Genomic DNA, 12,500 nt, shown 5'->3' on the forward strand with positions numbered 1-12,500 from the left:
GTTAGAGGAAAGATCAAGGTCCCCTAATGCAGTTAGTTGTACAGCATGAATCACAAAATATGGAAAACTGCTCATTCACAGACAGATTTGAAAATGCATGTGGTTAAATGAAAAGTACCAGAGTGAGAATAGTTAGCCTATTTTGAAGTGTTTCTCGACTATTTTATGTTCATTCGATGTGCTTAAATTCTTAAATAAGAATAATTATAAAAACATATCTGTTGTAAAAACAAAAACTGACAAAATGTGGACAAATGAAAAGAAAATCTAAATGTTATAAATTAAATTAAGCCTGTATTATTCAAATGAAAAAGAAAAGATCATTTATTTTTATAATGCTGTTTTAATATTGGGCGCAGAAGGTAGTGCTGTCGCCTCACAGCTAGAAGGTCGCTGGTTCAAGCCTCGGCTGGGTCAGTTGGTGTTTCTGTGTGGAGTTTGCATGGTCTCCCTGTGTTTGCGTGGGTTTCCTCCGGGTTTTCCCCCCACAGTCCAAACCCATGTGTCCGTAGTGTTCATGAGAGTGTATGGATGTTTTCCAGAGATGGGTTGCAGCTGGAAGGGCATCCACTGTGTTAACCATATGCTGGATTAGTTGATGGTTCATTCCGCTGTGGCGACCCCGGATTAATAAAGGGACTAAGATGAAAAGAAAATTAATTAATGAATGTTTTAATATTCAGCAGCATGGTGACATAGTGGTCAGCACTGTTGCCTTACAGCTAGAAGGTCGCTGTTTCAATTCCTGGCTGAGTCAGTAGGCATTTCTGTGTGGAGTTTGCATGTTCTCCCCGTGTTGGCGTGGGTTTTCTCCGGGTGCTCCGGTTTCCCCCACAGTCCAAACACATGCGCTATAGGAGAACTGATTAACTAAATTAGCCGAAGTGTATGAGTGTGTGTGAATGAGTGTATATGGGTGTTTCTCAGTAAACTAAGTAAACTAAGCCGAAGGAAAATGAGGAAATGTTTTAATATTCTTGATTCAAACCTTCCTCAATTTTTGAGTTTTTCTGGGAAACCTTATTGTTTTATGTTCAACCAACTTAAATTGGTAAAAACGAATAAGTTGATTCCTTCATGTTGTCTCAGCTTAAATCGATTATTTCTGCAGTGTATAATTTTTCAGATTCTACAAAGCTTCAAACATTGATTCATTCATTTTCTCTTTGGCTTAGTCCCTATTTCAATCCAGGGTCACCACAGCGGAATGAACAGCCAACTATTCCAGCATGTGTTTCATGCAGCGGATGCCCTTCCAGCTGCAACTCAGTACTGGGAAACACCCTAAAACATAAGCAAAAAAAAAAAAAGGCTCTGATTTTTTTCCTCAGTTCCATCTTCTCTTCATGACAGCATGATTTTTGATTACATATTTGCAGTGATTATTAATAAACCTAATGACCTAAATGCACCTCATTATTGATCATCTGAGGATCTCCGAAGCTTCAAACTTCAAAGTGCAACGTGAAGTAAAAAATCACTCTTATTTATGAATGACCAGCGCAGGCTTTCAGATATTCTGACTGTACTCGACGCTTCTTTACAGATATTGTTCTGCTTTCATCAGCATCTCAATGATTTAATTCATCTCTTGGAGTATGTGACGGGAAACAAGACTCTGTATCAGAGAGTGCTCTAGAAAAGACACTTTAATAGATTATTCATCATATATTTATTAAATAACTTTAGGCAAAAAAAAAAAAAATCTATATATATTTATGTTTTTGAAAATTCAAGTTGAAGCAACATTTTACATATTCATGAATTTGGCATATACAGTACTTTTTATCTGAAGCATCTTACATTGCAAGCTGTTTGAATGTTTTCCTTTGAAAATAATGACTTTAATATGACATGGAATTTAAAGGAGACCTTTTATACACCCGTTTACAGGATTTAAAACAAGTCTCTAGCATCCCTAGTGTGTGTTTGTGTGTGTGTGTGTGTGTGTGTGTGTGTGTATGTGTATGTGTATGTGTGTGTGTGTGTGTATGTGTGTGTGTGTGTGTGTGTGTGTGTGTGTGTGTGTTTAAGATTGAGTGCAAAATAGCACACTAATATTGTTTTCCAGCTCTCTGAAACTGACCCTTTTAGGCTTTGATCCTAATTCTGGTGTTTTAGTGTGACTGTCGCTTTAAATGCAAATGAGATTGTCCTCATTTCAGAAGAGGGCGGAGCTACAAGCGCATGTGTGTCAGCATAGTGGCAGATTCAAAGCAGGATTAATGTTATCTTTCATCCTAAAACTCTACAATTATCGTTCATTATCTTCAGCAGGTCGGCATATTGGCTCAGTGGTTAGCACTGTGGCATTACAGCAAGAAGGTCAATGGTTCAAGTCCTGGCTGAGCCAGTTGTCATTTCTGTGTGGAGTTTGCATGTTCTCCTCGTGTTGACGAGGGTTTTTATATGGGTATTTCCTAGTACTGGGTTGCAGCTGGAAGGACATCTGCTGTGTAAAACATATGCTGAAATAGTCGGTGGTTCATTCTGCTGTGGTCACCTCTGATGAATCAGAGACCAAGCCAAAGGAAAATAATGATTATCTTCAGCAGGTGAAAACTACCGACTGATGGACGGCTGCTTCTCACTCAGTACTGTTTTTTCTAATGAGGGAGAGATCATCAATATTGGGCGGGGCTTTCTCAGCTCATGACTTGGTGGTTAGTGGAAGATACCACAATGCTTTGTCCTTCAGGGGTGTGTTCCCCAAATATTGTAACGGCACATGACAATTAATTGTGTTGATAATATTTTATGTTCTATATTAGCTGTGCTTACAGTTATTCTTTGTCAAGTATTTCCTAAATGATGTTGAACAGATTCAGGAGTTTTTCACAGTATTTCCTATAATATATTTTCTTCTGGAGAAAGTCTTATTTGTTTTATTTTGGCTAGAATAAAAGCAGTTTTTAATTGTTTTAAACCCATTTTAAGCTCAATATTATTAGCCCCCTTCAGCAATATTAGTGTTGGATTGTCTCCAGAACAAACCACTGTTATACAATGACTTGCCTAATTACCCTAACTTTACCCTAATTACCCTAGTTTAATAAGTATCTAACTTATTAACTAATTAACTAACTAAATAAATAAATATATAAATAAATATAAAATTTGATAAATAAATAAATAAAAATATCTAACTAACTAAATTAAAAATTAAAAAATAAAAGAATGAATGTGAATAAATAGTAATAAATATGTTACTAACAAAATAAATTTAGTAAATAATAATAATAATAATAATAATAATAATAATAATAATAAATACCTAACTAAAAACGAGTGAACTAAATATATAAATAAATAAACTAGCAAGTAAATAAAAAAAATAATAATAAATGTCTAACTAAACAACCAGTGAACTAAATAAATAAATAAACAAACTAGTAAATAAATAAAAATAATAATAATAAATATCTAACTAACTAATTAAATAAAAAAATATATGAAACAGTAAATAAATATAAATAAATATCTAACGAAATAAATAAACTGGTAAATAAATGAAAATAATAATATTAATTATCTAACTAAATAAATTAGTAATTAAATGAATATAAAAATAAATAATAAATATCCAACTAACTAAATAACAAAACAAATAAATAAATTTGTAGATAAATTAAAAATAAATCAATTAAATAAATAAATAAAAAATATATTTAATAATAGAAAGGTCAATATTATTAGCTACCGCTATTAGCTATTGTCTACAGAACAAACCACTGTTATACAATGACTTGCCTAATTACCCTAGTGAAGCCTTTAAATGTCACTTTAAGCTGAATACTAGTGTCTTGAAGAATATCTAGTCTAATATTATGTGCTGTCATCATGGCAAAGAGAAAAGTCCTCATTTGTAAGTCGCTTTGGATAAAAGCGTCTGCTAAATGACTAAATGTAAATGTAAATGTAAAAGAACTCAGTTATTAGAGATGAGTTATTAAAACTATTATGATTAGAGATGTGTTGAAGAAATCTCTCCGTTAAACAGAAATTGGGGGGAAATATACAGGAGGGCGATTAATTCTGACGTCAACTGTATATATTTATATAATCAGCCGTGATGTTCTGCCATTCTGCCTCTCTCTATAACATCAAATATCTCAAGGAGGAGATCACATTCAGGTCAAATATACGCTGCTTTTCTGTCACTTCAAAGGTGCTTTTGTGTCCTTTTCCTAAGTAGTTGGAGGTCTGGAAGCACATGAAGGAAAGCGACTGATGACACAATCTTTAAGCCATTTTCCTGCGTGTCTCAGTGTTAAGAGGATTGTGCTCGTCTGATAATAATGATGGCATGAGGATCAGTCTGTTTTCTTATCACATTCCTTCTGTAATGCCGCCAACTAGGGCTGCGCAGTATGCTGTTATCTCCATAGTGCTAATATACAGTTAGAGTCAGAATTATGAGCCCTCCTTTCCCCAATTTCTGTTTAACAAAGAGATGATTTGTTCAACACATTTCTAAACATAATAGTTTAATAACTCATCTCTAATAATTCTTCAAGACAAGTGACATTTAAAGGCTTCACTAGGGTTATTAGGGTAAAGTTAGGGTAATTAGGCAAGTCATTGTATAACAGTGGTTTGTTCTGGAGACAATCCAACACTAATATTGCTGAAGGGGCGAATAATATTGAGCTTAAAATGGGTTTAAAACAATTAAAACTGCTTTTATTCTAGCCCAAATAAAAGGGAAGAGAGGGAAGATCATTTAAATGTATTTGATGTGTCATACATTTGTGGTTGGTACGTTATCCAGATTTGACCAATCAGTTAGGGTTATGCTATCTGTAGCCCCACCTCCACAGTAGTTGGTGTTCAGCTATTGGCTGGAGCGACCCAAAGCTGAATCAAGAGCTGAAAATAACACTAATGGGCAGAGTCGAGAACAGAGGGGAAAATGCCAACAGCCAATCAGAATCAGGATATCTGATAAGGTTTTCACTCATTCATAATGTTTTAAAGACTAATTGTTTAATATCGTTTTCTTTTTAAAGCCAGAATTAGATGATCATAAAATATATCTATTATCTTTTTATTTTAGTATTATATATATATATATATATATATATATATATATATATATATATATATATATATATATATATATAAAGCAAAACAAGAATTTCTCTTGGAAATGTTGTCTAAATAAATATTGTTATTGGTATAATTTTTTTTACCTGAATTTAATTTCAATTAAATAAGAAAAAATATCTATTGCCTGTTGATTTTTGTATTATTGTTTTGCCTGAATTACATTAAATTAGATCATGTTTTTCTTTTATTTTCTATTAAATAACTGTTACGAAAAAACAAAACATCTAATTAAATTTATATAATGAATTAATTTATATATTGGATAAGATTAAGATTGGGGCGACATGGTGTCTCAGTGGTTAGCACTGTGGCCTCGCATCAAGAAGGCCGCTGGTTCGAGTCCCGGTTGGGTCAGTTTTCATTTCTGTGTGGAGTTTGCATGTTCTCCCCGTGTTTCCTCTGGGTGCTCCGGTTTCCCCCACTGTCAAAACAATTTTCTTTAAGGAGGCTCTCTCAGGGGTCAAGAAGACAAATTCTTACCCATAGTGTCTTTTAAAGTTTTATTCTTTGCAAAAAAGAAGGCCACACAATCATACAGCAACACAGGTTTCTGCAGATAGAGTGAGTGCGCTCTCTTTTTATCTAGTTTGATACACACAAGGTCATCAGTGACATATAGGATGAATCACAGTTACATCAGCGCTCAGCTTCATTTTTGACCATCTACAGTACATTTCAGTCTTCCATCCCGTCTGAGCATATAGTTAGTTAAATCACCATGCGCCTATCCAGATCTTGTATGGTGAAAAACAGGGGGTTATAAGGTTGCTATAGTAACACAACAATTATAGAATTCCTTGTGGTGATTCTATAGTTCTTATGGTAACAAAACAACTATAATCATTAATCTGTTGTGGTGATTCTGTAGTTGCTATGGTAACAGAACAACTACAGAATCAATCTGTTGTGATTATATTGTTGCTATGGTAACACAACAGCTATAGTCTTTTTTCTGTTGTGGTGATTATACAGTTGCTATGGTAACGAAACCGCTATAGTGATTAATCTGTTGTGGTAATTCTACAGTTGCTATGGTAACAGAATAACTATAATCATTTTTTTTCTGTTGTGGTGATTCTATGGTTGCTATGGCAACACAATAACTATAGTCATTAATCTGTTGTGGTGATTCTGTAGTTGCTATGGTAAGACAACAATACAGTAATCAATTTGTTGTGGTCGATTCTGTAGTTGCTATGGTAACACAACAGCTATATTTCTATTGTTTTCTGTTTTTTCTGTTGTGGTGATTCTACAGTTGCTATGGTAACAAAAGTTTGTCAAATCACCATGTGCTTATGCAGATCTTGTCTGGTGATAAACAGATGCTAAAGAGGTCACGCTTGGTCTAACTTAAACGGCACATCCATGGAAGAATAAAAGAACAGACCTTTATAATGTAAATAAATGAATTTACACCGCAATTCCTCTCTTTTTATCATTCCTTGATGAATAAAGGGACTAAGCCGGAAGAAAATGAATGAATAAATAAAAGTATTTAGAAAATATAAATTTATATAAAAGTATCTCAATTTCAATGTGATCATTACATAAATACTAGTTTAAAAATCAGTATAAAAAGCTTATAAAATAGCATTTCTCCAGGGAAATGTTATATCATTATTGCGCTACTTATTTCCCAGTATCACTGAGCCATAGCGTCAACAGCGTTTGGCTTTGGTTTCTCCTCAGCGTTCAGACTGGATCGCTGCAGGCGGAGATTTGCGTCTTGACTTTTCTGCGTCACATTAAAGCCGACATCAGACTCTGTCATCTGCTTCCAGCGCTGCTCTTCAACACCTACAGACTGTCACACACACCTCTTTCTTCACATCAGCTGCGTGTGTGTGTTAATACAGAGATGCAGACGCTCGTTTCACTCACGTACACAGCAAAACCAATCACTAATATAATATCTCATGTATCGTGTCAAGCAGATCTTCATGATGATTTCAGCTGGATTGACGGAAGACAAAAATATAGACGTACATTTAGACAAATCTCTAGAGATTAAGGCTTGTCAAGATTCACTAAGTCTGAAATTGTGCTCCGATTCATAGTCAATAATCAGACTTGTGTATCTCAATTTTAACCCAGATATGGGTTAATCTATTAGAGTTATTCTATAGTTGCTATGGTAACACAACAACTATAGTCATTAATCTGTTGTGGTGATTCTACAGTTGCTATGGTAGCACAAGAACTATAGTAATTAAACTGTTGTGGTGATTCTATGGTTGCTATGGTAACAAAATCACTATAGTTATTTTTCTGTTGTGGTGACTTCATAGTTCCTATGGTAACACATCAACAATAATAATCAATCTGTAGTGTTGCTTATATAGTTGCTATAGTAACACAACAATTATAGAATTCTTTGTGGTGATTCTATAGTTGCTGTAGTAACAAAACAAAACTAGTAATTAATCTGTTGTGGTGATTCTATGGTTGCTATGGCAACACAACAACTATTGTAATCAATCTGTTGTGGTGACTTCATAGTTCCTATGGTAACACATCAACAATAATAATCAATCTGTAGTGTTGCTTATATAGTTGCTATAGTAACACAACAATTATAGAATTCTTTGTGGTGATTCTATAGTTGCTGTAGTAACAAAACAAAACTAGTAATTAATCTGTTGTGGTGATTCTATGGTTGCTATGGCAACACAACAACTATAGTAATCAATCTGTTGTGGTAATCTATAGTTGCTATGGTAGCACAACCACTATAGTCATTTTTGTTGTGGTGATTGCATAGTTGCTATGGTAACACAATGACTACAGTAATCAATCTGTTGTGGTGATTATGTAGTTGCTATGGTAACACAACCCCTATAGTAATCCATCTGTCGTGGTGATTCTATAGTTGTTATGGTGATGCAACAACAACTATTGTCATTTTTCTTTTGTGGTGATTATACGGTTGCTATGGTAACAAAACCACTATATCGATTAATCTGTTGGGGTAATTCTACAGTTGCTATGGTAACAAAACCGCTATAGTGATTAATCTGTTGTGGTAATTCTATTGTTGCTATGGGAACATAACAGCTATAGTAATCAATCTGATGTGGTGATTCTATAGTTGCTATGGTAGCACAACCACTATAGTCATTTTTCTATTGTGGTGATTACATAGTTGCTATGGTAACACAACAACAATAGTAATCACTCTGTTGTATTGATTCTACAGTTACTCTGGCAACACAACCACTATAGTAATTCTTCTGTTATAGTGATTGTATAGTTGCTATGGTGATATAACAACTATAGTTGTATAAACAAATGACCCAATACTGTAGTTTTCAACAACTATTGTCATGACTTCACACTCTGTAAAGAGACACACTGGAATTGCTGGTGTATATCAAAAAACACATTATTATTTATTTGCAAACAATGGAACATATAGACTTAGGACAGGGATGTCAAACTCAACTCCTGAAGGGCTGCAGCCAGGCACAGTGTAGTTCCAACCCTGCTCCAACACACTTACCTGTAGGTTTCAAACAAGCCTGAAGGACTAGTTTGATCAGGTGTGTTTAATTAGGGTTGGAACTAAATTGAGCACAGCTGCAGCCCTCCAGAATTTGAGTTTGATATCCCTGACTTAGGAGCACTGGCTTCTTCAGGAATGGCATATAGAATGACGTTCATGAATGACGTTTGAACACTAGAATGACTAGACAAGGGACTAACTAAACACAGGGATATAAATACACAGGACATAATTGAACTGATAACACACAGGGGAGGAACACAGGTGAAACTAATGAACATCAAGGAATGGCGGGAAACAGAACAAAGGAGCACATGACCGCAACAGAAGCACATAGACAACGCTGGAAAGTTACAAGAAGAGCACATAAGCGCATGGAACACAACAGCACAGAACCTGGCAACTATAGGGTGCGTTATACTACAATACACCACGTGTCAAGCAGATCTTCCTGATGATTTCAGTTGGACTGATGGAAAACAAAAATACTGATGTTCATTCAGACAAATCTCTAGAGATCTGAAGAGAAGTTTAAAAAGCAAAGTAAGTCAAACTCTTGTACTTCTGTTGTGACTCTTCAGTAGTTTCTCTTTATATTTTCAACAGAAACGTCTGCGTTGATGATCTCAGGTGTTGTTATTTGACTGTTCATTGTAATATCAGGAGAAGGATCTGAGAGCAAGTCTGTACTTAAACTAGTGTGTAAGCAGAGACTGCAGCTGTAAAAGAGAAAGTGTGAGCAGTAAATGCTCTCTCCGGGGAGCTGTGAAAGACGAGTGTGTGCTTGAGCAGAAATCAGGGACTAGAGAGAGAGAGAGACCTGGATTGAGTGACAGACAGACAGAATGTTCCGCTGGATGTCTCATATTCACACTCACACAGTCCTAAATGTCCTTCACCCCTGAGTGTGTGTGAGTAGAAAAACAATACTGTAGTAATTTACTGTAAATACTATAGAGTTTTTAAACCACACTAAAGTACTTGATTTTTTTGTTGTTGTTGTGGGGATGTTATGGTTGCTATGGCAAGACAGTAACTACAGTACTCCATCTCTTGTGTTGATTCTATGGTTGCTATGGCAGCAAAACAAATATTGTAATTAACCTGCTGTGGTGATGTTAAAGTTTCTATGGTAACACAACCACTATAGTAATTAATAGGTTGTTGTGATTCTGTAATTGCTATGGTAACATGACAACTATAGTCATGAATCTGTTGTGGTGATTCTGTAGTTTCTATGGTGATACAACAACTACAGTAATGATTGGTTGTGGTGATTCTACAGTTGCTATGGTAACAACAATTATAGTAATCAATGTGTTATGGTAATTCTATAGTTACTATGGTAACAATGACTACAGTAATTAATTAGTTGTGGTCATTCTATAGTTTCTATGGTAACAACAATCATAGTAGTCAATCTGTTGTGGTGATTCTAAAGTTGCTATGGCAACATGTTACTAACTACAGTTAGTAATTGGCTGTGATGATTCTATAGTTGCCATGGTAACACAACAACTACAGTAATAATCTGTTGTGGTGATTTTATAGTTTCTATGGTAACTCGACATCTATAATAAAGAATTTGTTGTGGTGGTACTATAGTTTCTATGGTAACAACAATTATTGTAATTCATCTGTTGTGGTGATTCTGTAGTTGCCATGGTAACACAATAACTACAGTAATAATCTGTTGGGGTGATGCTATAGTTGCTATGGTAACAACAACTACAGTAATTAATCTGCTGTGGTGATTCTTCAATTGCTATGGTTACACAACTACTGTACAGTAATAATCTGTTGTGGTGATTCTATAGTTGCCATGGTAACACAACAACTTCAGTAATAATCTTTTGTGGTGATTCTATAGTTACCATAGAAACACAACAACTATAGTAATTAATCTGTTGTGATAATTCTGTAGTTGCTATGGTAACACAAAAACTATAGTAATCTGTTGGGGTGATTCTACAGTTGCTACGGTAACACAACAACCTATATTTTAGAATTATGAATGACACAAAATATATTTTTATATTCATTATTAACAAAGGATTAATTAGTTAGACACTGGTTGCTATGGCTACAGGTGGTGTGTTTTGTCCTTCTTTGAATGTGAATGTCCTTCAGTAACTGAACCAGGACGTATTTATTATCAATCATTGGCAAACTGATACAGATTAAAGCACTGGTTACTGTATAAGTGACCTTCAACTGCGAGACCACAGCATATGTGGAGATTTGATCTGTTTACTGCTAGACCATGTCAGTGTGTGTGTGTGTGTGTGTGTGTGTGTGCGTGTGTGCGTGTGTGCGTGTGTGTGTGTTGATCTCTGGTGTTCCTGCACTCTTGATCTGCAGATGAGCTTCAGCTCTGCTCTTCATGGTGAGGAATATTAAAGCGGTGCAGGGACAAGGACGCCGTCAGAATTGAATATAAATAGTTTAATTAGCCGTTAGTTGGTTTGGAAACGTGAGCTGTTATCTGCAGGCCGACGCTGAAGCAGAAACACGCTGGAAGTTGCTGAGTCCTGGAGAAACCAGCACATGTTCAAAGCTTAATTAGAGAGCAATATCACAGCGCTCGCTTCAGTCAGCAGCAGCTTTTATCAGAGCTTACACAGGTTCATCTGCAGCCAAAACTGTGACACGTGCATTCAACATACTCTTTAAAACTAAAAATCATTTAGATATAAAAGCCTGGCTGGCTCAGTTGGTGTTTCTGTGTGGAGTTTGCATGTTCTCCCTGTGTTGGTGTGGGTTTCCTCTGGGTGCTCCGGTTTCCCCCACAGTCCAAACACATGCGCTGTGTGTGTATGGGTGTTTCTCAGTACTGGGTTGCAGCTGGAAGGGCATCCACTGTGTAAAACTCTCTGAAGCTGACCCTTTCAGGCTTTGGTCAATAATTCATTCATTCATTCATTTACTTATTTGTTTGTTCAATCTTTCATTTATTTATTTATTTATTAATTTTTGTACATTCGTTCGTTCTTTCTCTTGTTCTTTTATTCTTTCATTCTTTTATTCATTAATTTGTTCAATTTTTCATTCGTTCATTTGTTCGTTTATTTGTTTACTTTCTTTCTTTCTTTCTTTCTTTTTCTTTCTTTTTTTCTGCCGTTCATCTATTCATCCATTCATTTGTTCTTTCTTTCATTAATCCATTCATTCATTCATTTTTTTTCATTCATTCTTTTATTCATTCATGCATACATTCATTTGTTCAATCTTTCTTTCGTTTATTCATTCATTTATTCATTTTTGTCTTTCCTTCACTCATTCTTTTATTCATTATTTGTTTGTTTGTTCATTTGTTCATTTGTTTGTTCAGTCATTTGTTCAATCTTTCTTTCTTTCTTTTGTTCGTTCATTCATTCGTTTGTTCATTCATTCATGCATTCATTCATTCGTTTGTTTGTTTGTTTGTTATTTTTTCATTATTTCATTCATTTACTCATTCATACATTCATTCTTTTATTCATTGGTTTGCCATTTCTTTTTTGTTACATTCATTCACTCTTTCTATTATTAATTTATTTGTTTGTTTGGTTGTTCATTGTGTCATTCGTCTGTTAATTTGTTCGTTCTTTCTTTCATTCATTTTTTTCATTTATTCGTTCATTTGTTTGTTCGTTCTTTCTTTCTTCCTTCCTTTCATTCATTAATTCGTTCATTCATTAATTTATTCATTCATTCATTCATTTCATTAATTAATTAATTCATTCATTCATTCATTTTTTAAATAATTAATTAATACTTTCATTCATTCATTCATTTTTTAAATAATTAATTAATACTTTCATTCATTCATTCATTTATTCATTAGTTCATTTTATTCATTCATTCATTTAATCAAAGTTTAGCCAAAATGATTCTTACACTGACA

The 12,500-nt window shown here is 34.5% G+C and overlaps 1 protein-coding gene across 6 annotated transcripts in view; it reads left to right on the top strand.

Moving 5' to 3' along the window:
• The window catches only part of unc5cb (unc-5 netrin receptor Cb), a 256,956-nt gene that overhangs the window by 129,712 nt on the left and 114,744 nt on the right, over positions 1 to 12,500 (top strand). Inside the window, exon 1 of one of the 6 annotated variants that reach the window (XM_073914035.1) lies at positions 8,702 to 9,157. The gene's annotated coding sequence lies outside the window, so the exon portion shown is untranslated. 6 annotated transcript variants of the gene reach the window in all.

The sequence above is a fragment of the Danio rerio genome, chromosome 10, assembly GCF_049306965.1.
Source record: "Danio rerio strain Tuebingen ecotype United States chromosome 10, GRCz12tu, whole genome shotgun sequence".
NCBI classification, from domain to species: Eukaryota; Metazoa; Chordata; class Actinopteri; order Cypriniformes; family Danionidae; genus Danio; species Danio rerio.